This window comes from Panthera uncia (assembly GCF_023721935.1).
Source record: "Panthera uncia isolate 11264 chromosome C1 unlocalized genomic scaffold, Puncia_PCG_1.0 HiC_scaffold_4, whole genome shotgun sequence".
Classification (NCBI taxonomy): Eukaryota; Metazoa; Chordata; class Mammalia; order Carnivora; family Felidae; genus Panthera; species Panthera uncia.
The window spans coordinates 54,966,708-54,985,660 of NW_026057585.1; the positions used below are offsets into that span (position 1 = coordinate 54,966,708).

The window sequence follows — 18,953 nt, forward strand, 5'->3', positions numbered from 1 at the left end:
ACAGGAAGGGCTCTTTTGTGTTTTCTTGGATCTTATTTAATATACAACAATTTCACTATTTAAATGAAAGGCACATACAGCTTCCAACTGCATAAGCAGTTTTTGTATTTCTTCATCACTAAAGGAAACACACGCCAGAGAAAATTCAGTAAGTAATTAGAAAGAATATGATGCATTTTATGCACAATTAACTTTAGACTGTCACTTATTCTATTTCTGAGAAGCTGCTGTTCTCTGAGGGCACTATTCTTTAAACAACAGATGTAGGGCATCTTCTAAGTATAGCACAGGCAAAAAAGAAAGCACTCTATACCTCCTGGAAGTCTTTCCGGTCAATTCTAATTAATAACAGCTATCATTTATCAAGTGCTTAGTCTGTACCAAACATTATCCTAAGCTCTTTAGGCACACCATCTCATTTAAATCTCAGGGCAACTGGGGTATTATGTACTTTCATCAGATGATGATAATCCTAAAGCACACCTAGAGGTCACATCTGTATGGTGCACATAAAAATCAGATGATTTTGAAAGTCATCTTTATAAAGATGTCTGTTAAATAAACTCTGAGTGGGAACAGGAGGATGTGGTGACCTACCATCGTAGGTCCTAGAGCTTTGAGATACAGAAGTCGGAATCAAAGCATCTTACCACAATGTATAGAGGAAATGCCTGAGAGTCGACTGCTAGGCTTTTCAAGTCCGAAATGCAATGTGGAGTCCCCTAAGACTGTACTTCTCTTCGTGCAAGCAAACTGCAACTTGAACAATATTATATACTTACTACCCTTTTTTTCATTGTACAGATACTGTATAGATTGATCACCATTTTAATTTTTTCTGACTCATGCCAAAGGAAGACAATTAAAATATTTCATTTTGGGGCAAATACTGCTCCCATTCTTTTAGAATATGAGTGATCATTCAGATTATCAAGAAGTTAGAAAAAATATTATCATTTCCTATTTACTTCCAGTAAACTGAGGGGGTAGAGAAGTGCCTTTCTCAAAGTTTCTCCTTTTGAAGGTGACTCAATGACATAGAAAATGAGTAATAAATTATTTAGATATGTCCTTATTTTTGTTATTATTCTTACTGGTGGGAAGAACTGTCCTAAGTTCTGATTTAGTGTTCGCATTACACCTAAATTATCTTTTTATTATCTTAATAGCTGAGATCTATAACTCTTCCATTCAAGGATAACCATATATCCTACTTCTGGGACAGTCCAGTTTATGCATGTTGAGTGACACTCGTAACGATCCTCCACATCTTTTCTGAGCTTCTGCGAGGTGGCCATATTCTGCCACATGGATGAAGGAGCAGGAAAAGCCATCACTTTCTGAGGCCCCCAGGCAACCCAATCTCCAGGTTCTGGGATGGACACCCATACTATTGCAATAAATTCTCCCCTTTTTGGTTAAATCACCTTGAACTAATTTCTGTTCTTTCCCATCAAAAAAGTCTCCACCAATACAGTATCTGGGGACCCTATTTCTAAATATTAATTTATACATTCAAGTGATATACCTCTTTTTATCTCCTAGTCTTATGCTCTCTCAGACACATAGTAATTTATCCTGGCATTCAAAAAGAAAAGAAAGTAGACAAAGGAAAAAGGCTTTCTGACCCAAGGAGATTTCTATGCTCTTGAGTTACAATTCTGATTTTCTTATCTGTTTGGCTTCCTCTTCTGAATACTGACAAAAAGGGCTTTCTGAGACCTCCACATGGTCAGTAACTTCGATCTCAAGCTCAGGGGGTCCCGGTCCCAGAAAGACACTGATATTTTATCATGGGTAAATTAACTCATCTTTTCCTAAATTCTGAATTTCTACTTCAATGAGAACAGGGGCAAATGATAGCAGCCCTAGATACTGAAGACAATAGCCTTAAATAAGAAACATCTGTTTTTATAAAACTCAGAAATCATATTATAACGGGTTTTCAATGGGATTTATATTTCCCTTCATAAATTGGTTTCTGCTACTGCAGTGGAGAAGGAAAAAAAACCCAGAAAGCACTCTTTTGAGGTAAACTCTCTATATTTTGGTATCAAAGATTGGATATTTAATTGCATTATTTTACAGTTTGTAGAAGAAGTAGAATTAGGGTTAATACAGCAAGATTCAGCAAAAGTAAATGAATGTAAATCCTTTTGTTATACTACGTAAACTTTCACTTAAGAGGTCTTTAATGAGATTTATTTTACTAAAATTAATTATTCAAAAATATCACTCAATTTTCCATAGTTCAACTGAACATGAATATAAATTTATGCTGGAGAGCAACTCAATTAAATCTATTCAAAAAACTTACCAAATTGGAAGTCAAAGTTAATTAACTTAAGCTGGGATTAAAGATATTAATTATAAAAAACTAAAATTTAGTTCAAGCAACAGATTTGCCTGAGGTTTGAATATCATGTTATAATACCCAACAACACCACCTTTGCCCATACTTTTATTAAAGTAGAGGGATTTATTCTGAACAGTTGAAAAATTATTATTAAGAAACTGAGCTAGGAGCTTCTGTGCATCCCAAAGAGGAATTGGGGCCTGGCGTCCCCTCCTTGCCCTGGTCCAGGCCCCGCCCCACCCCACCTTATTTCTCCTGGTTGAGATGGGCTCAGCCAAGAGCTCCCCGGTCATTCTGGCTTGGTTTCCACCGCACAACAAGCTTCTGGCCCACGTGGCGGACCTAGTGCTGTCATCCTGCGCACTCCCATCCAGATGGAGAGCTCTCTACAGCCAACCCTACCAGCAGGAGAGCAGTTGGAGGGTCCTAATGAGGCCCAAGACTCAGATCCCCGCTCTCCTACCCTTGGCATTGCACGGACACCTATGAAGACTGGCAGTGGAGACCCCCAAGCCCACTGGTGAAACAGCTGAATGAAGTCTTTGAGACAGAAGCCTCCAAATCGAATCTTCCCCCAGAGCCTGTTCTGCCCCTAGCAGCAACTTCACCTTCTGAATTGGACTTGCCTCTGGCCACCCAGTTTTCCCTTGAGGACCGGATGCCACTCTGGAGCCAGACTGAGCTCCCCTCAAGCAGGTGTCCTCCAAGGAGGAAGCAGGACAGCCCTCACAATGGCCTGCCAGGGTTCAGACAAGCCCTTAAGAGACCCTGAGACTCCCTGATCTTCAGGTTCTAAGCACAATAGACAGAAAGGAAATGGCAAGGTACTAGGGAGATCTCCCCTCACCATCCTACAGGATGACAACTCCCCCAGAACTCTGACACCACGACAGGGTAAGCGGCCTCCTCCCCTCAGTGAAAATGCTAGAGCACTAAAGGAAGGGGCCATTCTGAGAATTGGACGACTTCTGGAAACCGGAGGCTGAGTGTGGGAGCAGGGCCAGGACCAGGACAAGGAAAATCAGCACTTTCCAAACTTGGTGGAGAACTAGGCCGTGTGTGGCCCCAGCGCCGGGTTCACCAGGGGCCTGGTGATGTTGTGTCCTCACAGCCCTTCTTTCCCTGGGAGACAGGAAAGGCTCATTGTCTTCAGCTCCCCCTGAACTACCAACTCGAGGACTGAGCACTTTCTTAGCCTTTATTTGTGTCTCGTGTGTTTCTTGTATATTAAAGAAAGTGATTAAAAAAACAAAACACGGAGCTAGAGTTCAGGTAACTGGAACTCCTGATAATGAAAACTGACTCCTTCTCCCTACTTTACTTTTAAATATACTCTATTGTTTATATTTCATGACACTGGAATCTATAGGTTAACTTTTTCCTTTAATAAACTCTTTTACTGAGTATAACACACATGTAGGAAAAAACAGTAAGTATAATTGATGAGCCTTTTTACAGGTTAATTTTTAATCTAATAATTTCACTGCTAAAAGTTTATCCTAAAAAGATTAAAAATCTGGGAGTCAAAATGTCTATGATGGCTATACTTATAATAGAGAAAAAATGAAAAAACTATACACTCATCAACAAAAGTTTTATTATATTTTCTATCGTTACGTTGATAAATGGAAAACTGTGTCATTAAAAGGAAGTGAAGAAGGATGGCACAGACCTAGATCCACTGGCATAAGAAGATAAAATTGGGGGCACCTGGGTGGCTCAGTCGGTTAAACATCTGACTCTTGATATCGGCTCAGGTCATGATCCTGCGGTTATGAGATTCAGTCCCGAGTCAGCTCCACAATGAGTGTGGAGTCTGACATTCTCTCTCTCCCTCTCTCTCTCTGCCCCTTCTCTGCTTTTGCTCTCTCTCTCTCTCAAAATAAATAAATATTTTAAAAAAGATAAAATTACTGAGTGAAAAAAGTAAATGACAAAATACGTTATCTATCACATTATTTTCATTTATGTAAAAGTTCTGAGTCTGAAAAAAGCTCCATGAGTATATACTAAATGTCAACAATGATGATATCTCTGATTGGTGGGATTTGAGGTGATTTCCAGTTTGTTTCTGTATATTGATATTTTATTACTACTTTGTAATAATACCATTTAATAAATGCTTACAACACACAAGGCACATGCATATACACACATCTTAAATACATTATTTCACTTAAGTCTTACACAAATCAGTAGAGGAATACATTATCATCTAATTATACAGATGGAGAAAGTGAAGTATATTAAGTTTAAGGAATTTAACCAATATAACAGATCTATAGCCAGTAATTATAGCCAAATCTGTTTGAGTCCAAAAGCCTGTCTTGTTAACCTAAGTAACTCATTTTTAATCCTGTGAAATTTTAAATCCAATTAATAGGGCCTCATAAATAGAAACGCCAGACCAAGAAATATTCCAATAAAAGTATATTAGATATATGTTATATCCATCCATTTACTCATTTATTCAACTGTCGTAGTGTAAGTGATGAGGATAGAGGAATTTTCATTGCCATCATTACCACAGCTATCATGTATTGAGCACCAGCTTTGTTCCAGGTACCAGATCCTCTGAAAATTACTTTATAGGAATTATTTTATTCAGTCAGATATGGTCCCTGCACTCGAGCAGCTGGTACTCCAGTAAGTTAACAGTCTTGGAAACAAAAACCTGCAACTGGCTTTGGCATAATGAATATAGGCATAAAGCAAGAAGTGACTGTCTCTTCTTGAAGATGGGTGGGTTGGTCTTGAGCAGACAGAAACTTAGCAGGCACAGGGGGAAGTGAGCAGCAGGAAGAGCACCAGGGCCAGGGAAAAAACTGCAGGTCTTAGTTTCTAGGAAACACAGGTACTTTAGTATAGCTTTTGGGGTAGGGGTGTTATAGAAGTAAACAGGTCCTGTTCAAAGACGACCTTGTAGAATACTTTCCCTTTCCAAAAATTTTGGGCACTAGCCTCCATGAAGAATGATCCTCACTTTCCAAACCACCATTTCAGGTTTGCACATGGGAGAAGGAAAGAGAGAGGTACCAAGGCTAGCGATGGAACAGGGAAAGTGATGGAAACTCACATGAAAACAATTTCACTGTAATGAAAAAGTATTTCTGAAGAAAACTGTCACATTAATTTTTTTCTCAAAAAGACAAAATAATACACATCAAGCTCCAATAATTTAATACTTTGGGTAAAGGAGCAGGTTTTAAGGACTCAGTTTAATGATGCAGTGCTGAAATGAGGTAGGCAACTTCACTGTAATCTATTTCTTGTGAAGTACAATGTTCCCAAAGGAATACAGCCATTTAAAAGGCTTAAGCATGAGATTTATTTTCTCTCAAACAAATCTAATGAAACTGGAACACCTTCTAAAGGCAAAGTAATAGTAATACATAGCTCACATCTCCCTAAATTTGGTGTATTCAGAAAACAGCATGTTCTTTTATTTTTTAAAGCTTATTTATTTTGAGAAAGAGCGCAAGTCAGGGAGAGGCAGAGAGAATCACAAGCAGGCTCCGCACTGCCAGCACAGAGTCCGATGTGGGGCTTGAACCCACGAACTGTGAGATCATGACCTGAGCTGAAGTTGGAAGCTCAACTGACTGAGCCACTCAGGTATCCCAAAACAGGTTGTTCTTTTGAATCCTAAACCTTGACAATTCTGAAAAATATTCTTCAAAGAAGTGAGCAGAGAAATATGTTTATGTGCTGCTCTGATTTTCAGTGTTTCTGTGGAAGTTGCCCCAATTGCTACAGGTTGGTTCACTTGACCAAAATAGGAAGGAATATGTAAATGGAGGCAGAAGTATAATCTCTCTCTTAACAGCTCATTAATATTGCAAAGGAATCGTGTTTCCCTAGGAGGCTGAGGCATTACAACCTACCTGTATTAGTGGTGTTGTTAGTCACAGAAGCAAACAGACTCAGGTGACCACTGACCTAGAATTCCTTCTTCCAAGAATTGGTACAGGCTACGAATCAAGACTAGTAATGCTCAGCTTAACGTTTGCTTCTTTCATATGATGATCTACTTAGAACTCTACTCCAATTCCCTCTGTTTTTAGACTTTTTCTCTTTTGCCTTCAAAATATTTTCCTAGACGCTCCCACAGATGTAGCCACAAACCCAGTGAATCATCAAAGGACTTCATCGAAGTTCCTAACTCCCCTCCTCCCAACTCCAGCTTCTCTTTTAAAAACATTTTTTTTTTTTTTTGACACAAATCTTGTCAGTGAACCAGTCCTATAGCCTATAGAGTCAGGATTAGATCGTGTGTATTTGATAGCTTTGAAAGCATATTTCATAGACAGTCTGGCACTGTCACACTGCTCTGCGTGACAGGTCGGCAAGGCAGATGCTCCGGTATTTCTGTAACAAGGACACTGAAACTCAAACTCAGGGACTTGTATAGGGTTCTAGGTAAGACACCTGCAGAACCAGAATCCAAGCTCGCATGTCCTGATCCCAGAGCCTCTTTTCAGCAGGTCTGAGGCTGGAATGGGTGGCATGCTATGGAACTCCTGCTACTTTGCTAAAGACTCGTCCTAATCACCCATAGCCCAACTACCTTCCTCCCTCTCCAAAATAATTTCCCAGCACCCAGTTCTCATTCTAAAGTGGTGAAGGCAGATAAAAATCCAAGTGTCGACTTTAAAAACTGCCTCACCAGAGTGTAGTCCTATTCTCTAAGTCACTTCCTCATGTGTATATGTATGATATATAAGTAAAGAATTTTTATTCAATTTAAAAAACTGCATCTGGGGCACCTGGGTGGCTCAGTTGGTTAAGCGGCCAACTTCAGCTCGGGTCATGACCTCACGGTTCGTGAGTTCGAGCACTGTGTCGGGCTCTGTGCTGACAGCTCAGAGCCTAGAGCCTACTTCAGATTCTATGTCTCCCTCTCTCTGCCCCTCCCCCACTAGCACTCTGTCTCTCTCTCAAAAGTAAATAAACAACAACAAAAAAATCTTTAAAAAAAAAAAACTCCTGCCTCTGGCAGGTTGGCTATGGTCTGATTACATCTAGTGTTTGCTAGATTTGGCGGGTGGGAAACAACTTCTTTTACAAGCTGTTAGAGGAGCAGAAATTTTGTGTAACACCGAAGAAAGATAATATATTTTCTATGCCACATATTCAAACAATTGCACAAAGACATATACAGCAGTATGTTATAGTATTATTTGTACTGACATCTAAATAATATATATCATAAATGACATATCATTCAGTAAAAAAGGTATGCGAATTATGATTCTGTTTGTGTACATTAATTAACTTTAAAATCTGTTTGCACAATGTATGTGACTGTGCATGAGATCAAGAGGAAAGATGATAAGTTGACAGGGGTTACTTCTAGAGGAGTAGTATTACAAAGGTAAAAGAGGGAAGATTATTACTTTTACCTAAACCATAATTTTTTATGATTACATATTATTTTAAAAACATATAAAAAAGCATAACCTGTAAGTTAGAAAGACAAAAGTAGCAATAAGAAGTAACACCTTTATGACAACTTAGTATGTTAGGGAATCAATTAGAATTAAAATCTATTTGCTAACCTAATACTTTTGAGTCATAGCCAGAAACGTAAGTAAGGATGGGAAATAAAATTTAGAGTCAAAATAATTTTAAATTATATTTAAATATTGTGCAAAACTTTGAGACTTCAGCTCAAAAATCACCTTATTTTCCTGCCCTAATTTTTCCAGTCACAGCCCCTATGTTAGGTCAATCCTATTCTCTTGGCATTTAAATTTTTTTTTTAATGTTTTTTATTTATTTTTGAGACACAGAGAGACAGAGCATGAACGGGGGAGGGGCAGAGAGAGAGGGACACACAGAATCGGAAGCAGGCTCCGGGCTCTGAGCCATCAGCCCAGAGCCCGATGCGGGGCTTGAACTCACGGACCGCGAGATCGTGACCTGAGCTGAAGTCGGACACTTAACCGACTGAGCACACAGGCGCCCCTCTCTTGGCATTTAAAAGGGACAGTATGGAGACAGAGACTCAAGTTGAAGGGCAGGAAGTACTACGGACCATTTCCCTTTGCTTTTTATGGATTCTGGGGCACATCTTATGTCCTTCTATGACAGGAGCAAAATTTCACATCTAGACTCCTAATAAGATTTGTTATATACTAACTAGTTAAAAGTACACCTAGGCTCCACCTTTGGAGGTTATCCTCTAAGAGGATGGGGTGAAGGGTTGTTATTTAGGCAAACCTTTCCTATGAGTCTGATACACAAACTTGGTTGAGAGCAACTTATATAGCTAAAGAGATTTTTTTGGTAAACATTTTTGAGAAAGGATTTGCAGTTTCATGTTCCCCAGAATAGAGATAAGAAATTCGTTAGGCTAAATTAATATGCTGAAGTTTGAGGAGCAAACATTTAGATAACAGATTCAGACAACATTAAGTCTGAAAGATTTGTTTTTAATTTATTGAGAGAGAGAGACAGAGAAAATGCACACGCCTGTACAAGGAAGAGGAGGGACAGAGGGAGAAGGAAGGAGAGAATCCCAAGCAGGCTCCTCACTGATGCAGGGCTTGATCCCATAAACTGTGAGATCATGACCGGAGCTAAAATCAAGAGTTGGATGCTCAACCGAGAGAGTCACTCAGGAGCCCCAAGTTTGAAAGATTTTTAAAGATATTATTGACCATTCTTCTATCTTACAGTTAAGAGATGGCAACAGAGATTAAAGGATTTATCTGAGAAAAACAGTTAGTTAAAAATAGAACTGGTATTACAAGCCATCTCTCTTATAAAAATAGTACTGTTAACAAATAATAGCTAGTATACTTGTTTTTCCATTCTGTCATCTTCACCTTTGAATTTCAAGTCAATTACCTAAAGTTAAGAAGCATTTATTTTTTTTTTTAATTTAAAAAAAAATTTTTTTTTAACGTTTATTTATTTTTGAGACAGAGAGACAGAGCATGAACGGGGGAGGGTCAGAGAGAGGGAGACACAGAATCTGAAACAGGCCTCAGGCTCTGAGCTGTCAGCACAGAGCCCGACGCGGGGCTCGAACTCACGAACCGCTAGATCATGACCTGAGCCGAAGTCGGCCGCTTAACCGACTGAGCCACCCAGGTGCCCCAAGAAGCATTTAAACAATGTATATAAAGAAGAGATATCTGATTTTTATTTAGGGCAGTAAGAAAAATAATGTCATGAACTTATGCTAAAACAATTGGGCTAGGTCTTTAAAACATCTATGCAAGTATACTGAATAAAATACATGGGCAAAAGAATGGAATGATGGAAATACTCATCTGTATTGAGGACTTATTTAAGTAGTTCAATACAGCTGGATCAGAAGCAGTGAAGCAGTGGCAGAAGCTGGAAAGGAAGGTTAAAGATATCTCCTGAGGGGTGCCTGGGTGGCTCAGTCAGTTAAGTGTCCGACTTCGGCTCAGGTCATGATCTCACAGTTTGTGAGTCCAAGCCCCGTGTCGGGCTCTGTGCTGACAGCTTAGAGCTTGGAGCCTGCTTCGGATTGTCTCCCTCTCTCCCTGCCCCTCCCCTACTCATGTGTTCGCTCAGACGTGGACAGACTCTCTCAAAAATAAATAAACGTTATTAAAAAAACATAAAAAAGAACATTAAAAAAAAAAGAGGGTGTGCATGGGGCAGGGGCAGGGGCAGAGACAGAGGGAGACACAGAGTCTGAAGCAGGCTCCAGGTTCCTAGCTGTCAGCACAGAACCTCACGTGGGGCTCGAACTCATGAACCGTGAGATCATGACCTGAGCTGAAGTTGAATGCTTAACTGACTGAACCACCCAGGCATCCCCCACCCATCCACCCACCAAAAACAAAGATATCTCTTGAATGATTTTGAATATTATGATAAAGAGTTTGAACAATGCCATTAGTCAGTGTCTTTTTGTGTGATACTTAAATTTCATTTAAAAACATATATAGATAACCTAAGCAGGTGCATACAAAGCATTTGACAAAATATAATGTCAAATTGTAATTTAAATGGAAAACCCCCTTATCAAATTAGAAATGGAAAGGAATTTCCTTGGCTTATGAAAAACCTACATACAGCTAAGGTCTTATTTAATCATCCGACACCAAATGGCTTCTGAGACTAGGGGCACAAAAGAGAGAGAGAACAGAAGGTGAGAGAAGGAAGGAGGATAAAGGTCATAATGATTGAAAAGGAAGAAATAAACTCCCTATACATGGATGAATGATCAGTTACCTCCAGAGAATGCTAAGGACTCAACAAAAAACTACTAGAAGTAATAAGTTAGGTTAGCATGATTATAGGATACAAGGTCAATATACAAATACATGAAAATCAATTGTATTTCTACATGCTAGCAACAAACAAGAATGAAAAGGTAAAAATTCCACTTATAAGAGCACTGAATACAAAATACATAGGAATACACTTACCTGAAAATGCAAAAGTTCTACACTGAAAACTATGAAACACTTCAGAAAAATTATTAAATGGGGATATCACATTCATAATTTGGAGGACTCCATATTGTCAAGAAGTTTAGCCTCCCTAATTAAACTATAGATTCAATACAATCTCAATCAAAATCCCAGCTGACTTTGTTAAAAAATTAATAATTTACAAGTTGGTTTTAAGATTCATATGGAAACTCAAAGGAGGTAGAAGAGCCAAAGCAACTTTCAAAAAATAACAAAATGAGGACTTGGTGCTACCTTAATTCAAGACTTGCTGTAAAGATATGGTAATCAAGACAGCATGATAGGCAGGTTAATAGAAGAGGACCGAGAGTCCAAAAATAGACACATAGTTATATGGTAATTTCATATTTGACAAAGCGCAAAGGAAGTCAATGGGGGAAAAAAGTCTTTTCGCAAATGGTGCTTGAACGAGTGGGTACTCACACGGAAAAAATAAACCTCAAATCCTATCTCACACCACACATAAAAATTAATTCAAGATGGATCACAGAACTAAACATAAAAGCTAAAACCATAAAGTTTTTAGAAGAAAATATAGAAAAAATTACTTGCGATTATTGGAGGTAGGCCAAGATTCTTAGGGCAGTAACTATAAAAGAAAAGAATCTGTCTGAAGGGCTGCTAAACAAGAAAAGTGTTCAACGTCATCAGTCAACAAGAAAATGTAGGGGCGCCTGAGGGGCTCAGCCCATTGAGCGTCAACTCTTGATTTCGGCTTTGGTCATGATCTCACAGTTTGTGAGTTCAAGCCCCACGTCGAACTCCACACTCACGGCACAGAGCCTGCTAGGGATTCTCTCTCTCTCTCTGTCTCTCTCTCTCTGTCTGTCTGTCTGTCTCTACTGCTTATGCGTATACTCTCTCTCAAAATACATAAATGAACTTTAAAAAAGAAAAAGTAAATTAAAGCCACACCGACCAGAGGAGCTAAGGTTGTAGAACAACTAGAATGCTCATACACTGCTGGTGAGAATGTTTAATGGCCCAGTTACTTGGACAAAAGGTGTGGCGGATTCTTTGAAGTTAAGCACACAACTACTCTGTGTCCCGCTCATTTACCATTAATATTTATCCAAGAAAAAGGAAAACAGTTGTCCTCAAGAAGACCTGTCACACAAATGTTTGTTTCCAGAGTCACTGCTGCAAAAAATCTGAAAGTCCATCTACAGGTAAACTGAGAAACTGTGGTAGTTATACAATGGAATATCATTCAGCAACAAAAAGGAACAAACTACTAATATATGCAACAGCACTGATGAATCATAGGCGAAGTCAAAGAAGCTGGACACAAAAGAGTGCATACTGTATAATTACATTTACGTGAAGTTCTAGAATAGGAAAAACCCATGAAAGGAAAACAAAACCAAACATCAATGCAGTGTTTGCCTCCCAGGATGGGAATGAAAGATTCCAGCGGGAAAGTACATGAGAACAATTTCTGGGGAGACAAAAATGATAGATATTTGGATTATTCAGGAGTATATAATTGTCAAAATTAGACAGAGACTATCTGTGCATTTCTTTTTCTGTAAATTTTATCCCTCCCTTCCAACTATAAAAATAATTGCATAGGTGTGGACATATGGAGGTACAGGTGATACAGAAATGACAGTGTTGATAATTGGTGAACCATGTGATAGCTTTACAGAAGGCTTTCATTACATAATTCTGCTTACTTTATAGATGCTAAGAGTTTTTTTAAAAGGAGGAAAACCACATATGGGTATACTTTCCAGGTAAGGTTTTCCCAATAGAATACCTTCTGATTTTCAGTACTCAAAGTTCATAGGGCCTGCATATACTCTCAATGAAGTATTTTTCAGTAAATGTTTACATAGGAAACTTTTGTATCTACATCCCCAATACAGAGTAAAACATTTTAAATGAGATGTTGTGAGGGAACAGTCTCCGGGCATATTCCTAATGCAGAATCGCAGGGTGGTGTTTAGAACCATACACTCGGTAGCAGCAAGAAGGATGTGCAGTTTGAATGCTGCTGTAGTGAACTGGAAGCCGTGTTATTGTACACAATGCAACTGTGCTAGCAATCATACTGTTGGGTGACAGTCCACACTTCATATCTTAACATGACTGTGTTATTTACATCCACTTTTTTTTTTTTAATCGCGTTTCAGTGACATTTTAGAAAATTGGCGGGAGGAGGAGTTGGGGTTCATGTGTAATGAATGCATCAACTTTCCTGACTTAAAATAATGAGAAATATGGGGCGCCTGAGTAGCTCAGTTGGTTAAGCATCTGCCTTTGGCTCAGGTCATGATCTCACGGTTCGTGAGTTCCAGTCCCGCATCAGGCTCTGTGCTGACAGCTCAGCCTGGAGTCTGCTTGGGATTCTGTGTCTCCCTTTCTCTCTGCCCCTCCCCTGTCTGTCTGTCTCTCTCTCTCTCTCTGAAAAATAAATAAACACTAAAAGTTTTTTTTCTAAATAATGAGAAATAGGCTGATGGCTACTCTTTGGAGCAGAACATCTGATTCTCAGGTTGGATTACTGATTTTAGGCCTACTCCTTAAAAACTATAATTAAAACATATACAACCACATTTCTGACGAGTTTAAGCAGCTGTCTGATATTGTTAGGAAGTCAAACCCGGAATAAGAATTTCATTAACACTTTTCTGTCAGGCTTCATGCCTCAAGACTGCATAGTGACTACAAGAAATTTCCATTGTGCAAATGGAGCAAAATACAGGCATAAGTTATATGCTGAGGTTGATATAAGGAGACCCTTCTCCATAATCTAAGAGTATATCTTTCTAGACTGCATTTCAGTATGGTCATTATGATGGCCATGAATAGGACTGGAAGGAGGTAGAGAAGAAACTGGAAAAAGCAGGGAACAGAGACCTGGAGAATTACCCCAACAAGTCATGTAAGAGCTGAGGGAAAACTGCAGAAAGAAGTCTTGAGATACACTGCTAAAGACCAATTATTCATTCCAAATGGCAACTTTATCCCCAGCATACGTTCCCTTCCCTGTTTTTTATATTCTTTTCACAGCAATCTAAGTTTCTTTGATTATCCTCACATTTTTACTTTCTGCTTCCATGGCACTTTCTCTTTCACAGCACTTTATCTCTGATTTTAAGATAATGTGGTTCACTGTAGAAATCTCACATAAAGCTTTTGTACAGTGATAATGAGGACTGCAATGATAAAAATTAAATGATTGTCATTCCTCTCAAAGATCAGTAAGAACATAGACTTTTAGCCCAAATATTTCAGCAGTATAAAGACAATGAAGTGTGACTAAATAATTAAAACTCTTCCTCCAACAAGCCAGAGACAGAAACTAAAAGGGCAGAGATAAAGTTCTAAGACTTCATGCAAGAAATACAGAGAAAAATGAGGCCACCCAATATGAGCTAGGTCTTACATAATATTTCCTGCAGCCTGAAAATAAAACCTTACCTTTACAATGGTTTTGAGGGGGAAAGCTCTTAAATTATGACCTTCAGAGAAGCTCTCAAATTGGACAAGAATAACCTCAAAACCAGATTATTTTTCTTCTTTGATTTTTGAGAGATGGCTGTAATTTCACTGACTGCATTCTTCTATTGAATTCAAGTGGCATTCAATTTTAAGAAGATAAAAAGAGTAACATGGTATTGCATTGTGAGAGACTATTTCAGATATTTTGAACTGGCACCAGAATAACTGCATTAATCTAATCTACCCAAACTACAAAATGATGAGAAATTTACTTATCACTTTTTTAAGTAGGATTTTTGCCCAACGTGGGGCTCAAACTCATGACCTTGAGATCAAGGGTCGTACGCTCTACTGACTGAGCCAGCCAAGAGTCCCCACTTATTATTTTTTAGAATCATGATTAATCCACAATGAAATAACGTAAGAACTTTAGAGTCAGAAAAGTTAGTGTTTGCCTGTTGACTCTACCCCTTCAGATCTCAGTTTCCTTATCTGTAAAATGGGGATTAAAATAACACCTACTTTCACTGGTTTGTTATAAAAGTTAGGATAATGCGCATAAAGTATTTAGCACTGACTTGAAAACAGTAAGTATTCAATGTGAACTCAATTCCTAATACAGCTTTCCTACCCCAAATGTTCTCTTAATGAGTACATCTTTTTGTAACTCATATTGGATATCATACAATAGATTACTTGGGAAAGATGACTTAACGAGACACAGACAGCTATTGATTATATGCTGTAATAACCAGGGGGCTGCACTGTGAAGAAAGAAAAAATGTTACACGCACAGGAGAGGCCCCTTTATGTGTGAGGTTGACCACATTCTTCTGTTGACTTTTAGAGTTGTGAATTGGGCTCTAGACTATTTTAAGAGCTCCCAAATGGGGTCACTTTAGCTATGCATATGGGAAGGTTATATTCAGGATCTGCTAAAAGTATTTATTTTTGTAAAGTTTTAACAACAAGTGCAGTGAGAAATAACAGACATACAATAAATTACTTATTTAAAATGTAAAATATGTTTTAACACTCATGAAACCACTGACACAATAAAAAATTTGGTTAGTTTATTTTTGCACTTTTAGCTATTATAAACCTACCTCTTAATAAAACTAGGAAAAATATATTGCAATTTTGCTTTCCTTTAGTCTTCTTTCTGCTCCTCAAACTAGTGTTTCTCCAATGGGATATTTTATTACATGAGGTCTCTTAGGGCATAATTATTGCATTAAGAAGCACTCATCAGGGAGTGGCTGGGTGGCTCAGTCAGTTAGGCATCTGACTTCGGCTGAGGTCATGATCTCACCATTAGTGAGTTCGAGCCCCACACTGGGTTCTGTGTTGACAGCTCAGAGCCTGCAGCCTGCTTCGGAAAATGTGTCTCCCTCTCTCTCTGCCCCTCCCCTGCTCACAGTCTGTCTCTGTCTCTCTCAAAAATAAATAAATATTATAAAAATTTAAAAAAAATTAAAAAAAAAAGAAGCACATGTCATAAAATTACATCCATGTATGGCAATAATCTAAAAGAGCCAATCTAAGGTGACAGAAACTTGACTGAAAATTAGAAAGAATCTTATCTGCGGCTGCACAAAGGCTAGTGATTTGTTTAGTACCCTTCTGCACTTCTAAATCACATTTAAGTCTTCCGAACATTTCAAAAATAATTCACTGGCAACAAGCAGAGGACAAAGAATCAGTGTTGAGACCAGGGAGGTGGTAAGAGCCCTCAGGTAGGAGTTTTGCCACAAAGCAGCTATGTGTACCTGGGCCAGTCACTGAAGTTTATGGTTTCTGTTCTTTTTTCTCTTACGAAATAAACATAACAAGACAATAAGATCTGAGTTCACTTGTGGTTCTACGTCTTCATTCCTAGCAAATATGGGAAGTATTCGTGCTTTTTATTTGTAGTGGCTCTTAAATAAACATGTTAGACACGTGAAACATAACAACATTCAGCTTTGGTTATCCTGCAGGCAAATGTCCCAAAGGGAATGTGCGTGCTCTGTGGCGCAGGGTGTGGGGGCCTGATGAGACATAGCTCTCCAGGCTGGCCCAATCAACTGTGCAGGTCTTGTGCCACCCACCCTGCTGCTTCTGGCTGCTTTTCTAACCTGACAAATCACTCCAGTTCCCCATGCAGCATTATCCACTCTCTCTTCCCACACTTGCACTGTAGGGAAGATTATAAATAAATCCTATATTCATAGGACAGCACCATGCCCAGGCCTGTGTATTTTCTGGGACTAATTGCTCAGGGAAAGCCAATGCTCTGGTGCAAGTCTCATTCCAGTCTACATGGTAATTATATGCTAATGCCTTTTGAAATGAATTCAGAGCCCCCACACCAGCATCGTGGTAAAGGGTAAAGAAGCTGAGATTTAATCACATTGTCTTCTGGGGGCTTAACGTAAGATTTCTTTTATACATGAACTGGGCCATCGATCGACAGAACTTGCTGGCTGCTCCTGCACTGTAACAATGCAGTCCCATAGCAAGAAAACTGCTGGTGAATGGCGTGCCGGGAATCAGTCGCAGACAGGCTGCGGTAAAGAAGCAGAGCTTCTGACTTCAAAGAAGGCACAATGCACGTTTGTGCTCTTTTTTCCTTCCTATAAATTAGCCTCATCTTGGGGCCTAAAATAAGTCAGATCAACTATAAATAAAAGGAAGCTCGGAGCAAAGTAGTAACACAACAATAGCAACAAAGCAGTCATGAGAAAGAACGGGAATAAATGGTGGAGTTGCAAAAACAATCAAGACACAGATGACTTTACCTCATCAGGGAGAGAAGTCACAAAAAGAAATGGAGTGTGGGTGGGTAAGCAAATATACAAGATTTGCACTAGCCCAGAGACCTAGTAAGTGTAATCTAAAAGCCCACTCTGCTCTTCACTCTTGGGGCCTCGGAGCACAGCCCGCTCAAGACTCCCTACTCTGATGCTGGCGTCTCATGTGCTGAGCAGGATATGCCTCGATATCATGAGCTGCCCACCTTGGAAGAGAGGTCAGGGCCCCTGCTCCTGGGGGCTACACGCCTGGGGTCACCCATCCTGGTGCCTCCAGGGCCACCTGCTGTGGAGAGGGTTTCCCTGGACTTAGAGGAGGAGGAGGAGGAGGAGGAAGACTATTTGGACAAGATCAACCCCATCTATGACGCCCTGTCCTACTCTAGCCCCGCTGATTCCTACCGGAGCAAAGGCTTTGTCATGTCCCGAGCCATGTATGTGTGAGCTGCCGTGGCCCTGGCCTCTTGCCTCTCATTTTTTGATCCCTCAACTTTCTGCCAGGCCAGGCCACTGTCAGTTAACACACAAAAATGCATCTCATCTGTGACTTCTACTTCGGTGGCTCCACAATGACCTCTAATCCATGATCTCTGACCCAGAGAAACCAGTCATGACAACAGAAACCTGGCAACCTTATCTCAGGTGGGGGTGGGGAAGCACATTCCTGCACAGCCTCTGACCCGAGGACTCCTAAGACTGTGACTTTAGATCATACCTCTCACGTCCCGTCATCTCCAGACTCCCTCAAAACCCCAAAGAAGAACCCCAGACCTCTGATGTGTCCTCAGGAAGTAAACTCCCAATAGCTCTCCTGGGGTAGTTGGTGGGGGCACCCTGCTGCTCAGACCTGAGCCCTCCAGGCAGCAGAGCCCCACTCTCCCCCTCCCCACCCTGTCTGTTCCCCAAAGGCAAGAGGGAGGGGATTCCCCAGCCCAAAGCGGAACTTCCTCATCTCCCTCCTGCAGGCAGGAGTCTCAGGGGTCCAGACCCTTCCCTGAGCCCCCACTACCCCAATTCCTGTCTAGAGGGAATTAAGCCCCAGCCCGGGGTTAGGATGAGGTAAGCCTCATGCAGTGTGCCTTGCCAGTCCCAGCCTTAGGAGAAGAATTTGCTGTTACGCTGAAGACTACTGAGTCCTTTTACTCCTGCCCAGTGGGGATGGAACCCAAACGTCTCCTGGCAGGGGGTGGGGGTTGGAGGGGGTGGGTGGGGATATAATACAGTTTTGTAATACAGAATTTCCTACAAAATCTGAGTTTATACTTTGAAAAAAATAAAAAATAAAAAAAATAAAAGCCCACTCTGAATGCCTGCCACACAATGCAGTGTCCTTCTACCATCTATCGCTCTGCAATATCCAAAGAACAGCTATTTTAACATTGGCTTTTGGCTTTTCTGGTATTTATCGTTAAATCATTTTCCTACTCTTGGTTCAAAAGCACATTGGATTTAGGACACCTGGGTGGCTCAGTCGGTGAACTGTCCGAGTTTGGCGCAGGTCATGATCTTACGGTTTGTGGGTTTGAACCCCGCATCAGGCTCTGTGCTGACAGCTCAGAGCCTGGAGCCTGCTTCGGATTCTGTGTACCCCTCTCTCTCTGCCCCTACCTTGCTCGTGCTCTGTCTCTCAAAAATAAATAAATAAACCATTAAAAAAAAAAGCACATTGGATTTGATATCATGCACTATACAAATTCCTTGCATATCATAGAGAAATAATCAAAATTTTTCTCAGCTATAAAAAGAAACCAGGGAAATGTTTCCCACACAATTTTTTTTTCCCATCATCCCTGACCTACAGCCAAAAGTCACATGAGAAGATGGGTTATAATGCTTAAGAAACCGGTCTGTGCATGTTTCCATTCTCTTAGTTTTTTAAGATGCTACATGGAGCTATTG

The 18,953-nt window shown here is 40.0% G+C and overlaps 1 protein-coding gene and 1 pseudogene across 3 annotated transcripts in view; one reads left to right on the plus strand and one right to left on the minus strand.

Annotated features, from left to right (window-relative positions):
* Positions 1–18,953, minus strand: part of PATJ (PATJ crumbs cell polarity complex component) — a 364,021-nt gene that overhangs the window by 127,930 nt on the left and 217,138 nt on the right. The gene's annotated exons all lie outside the window — the stretch shown is intronic.
* On the plus strand, positions 2,452–4,349 carry LOC125913441 (cell division cycle-associated protein 3-like; annotated as a pseudogene).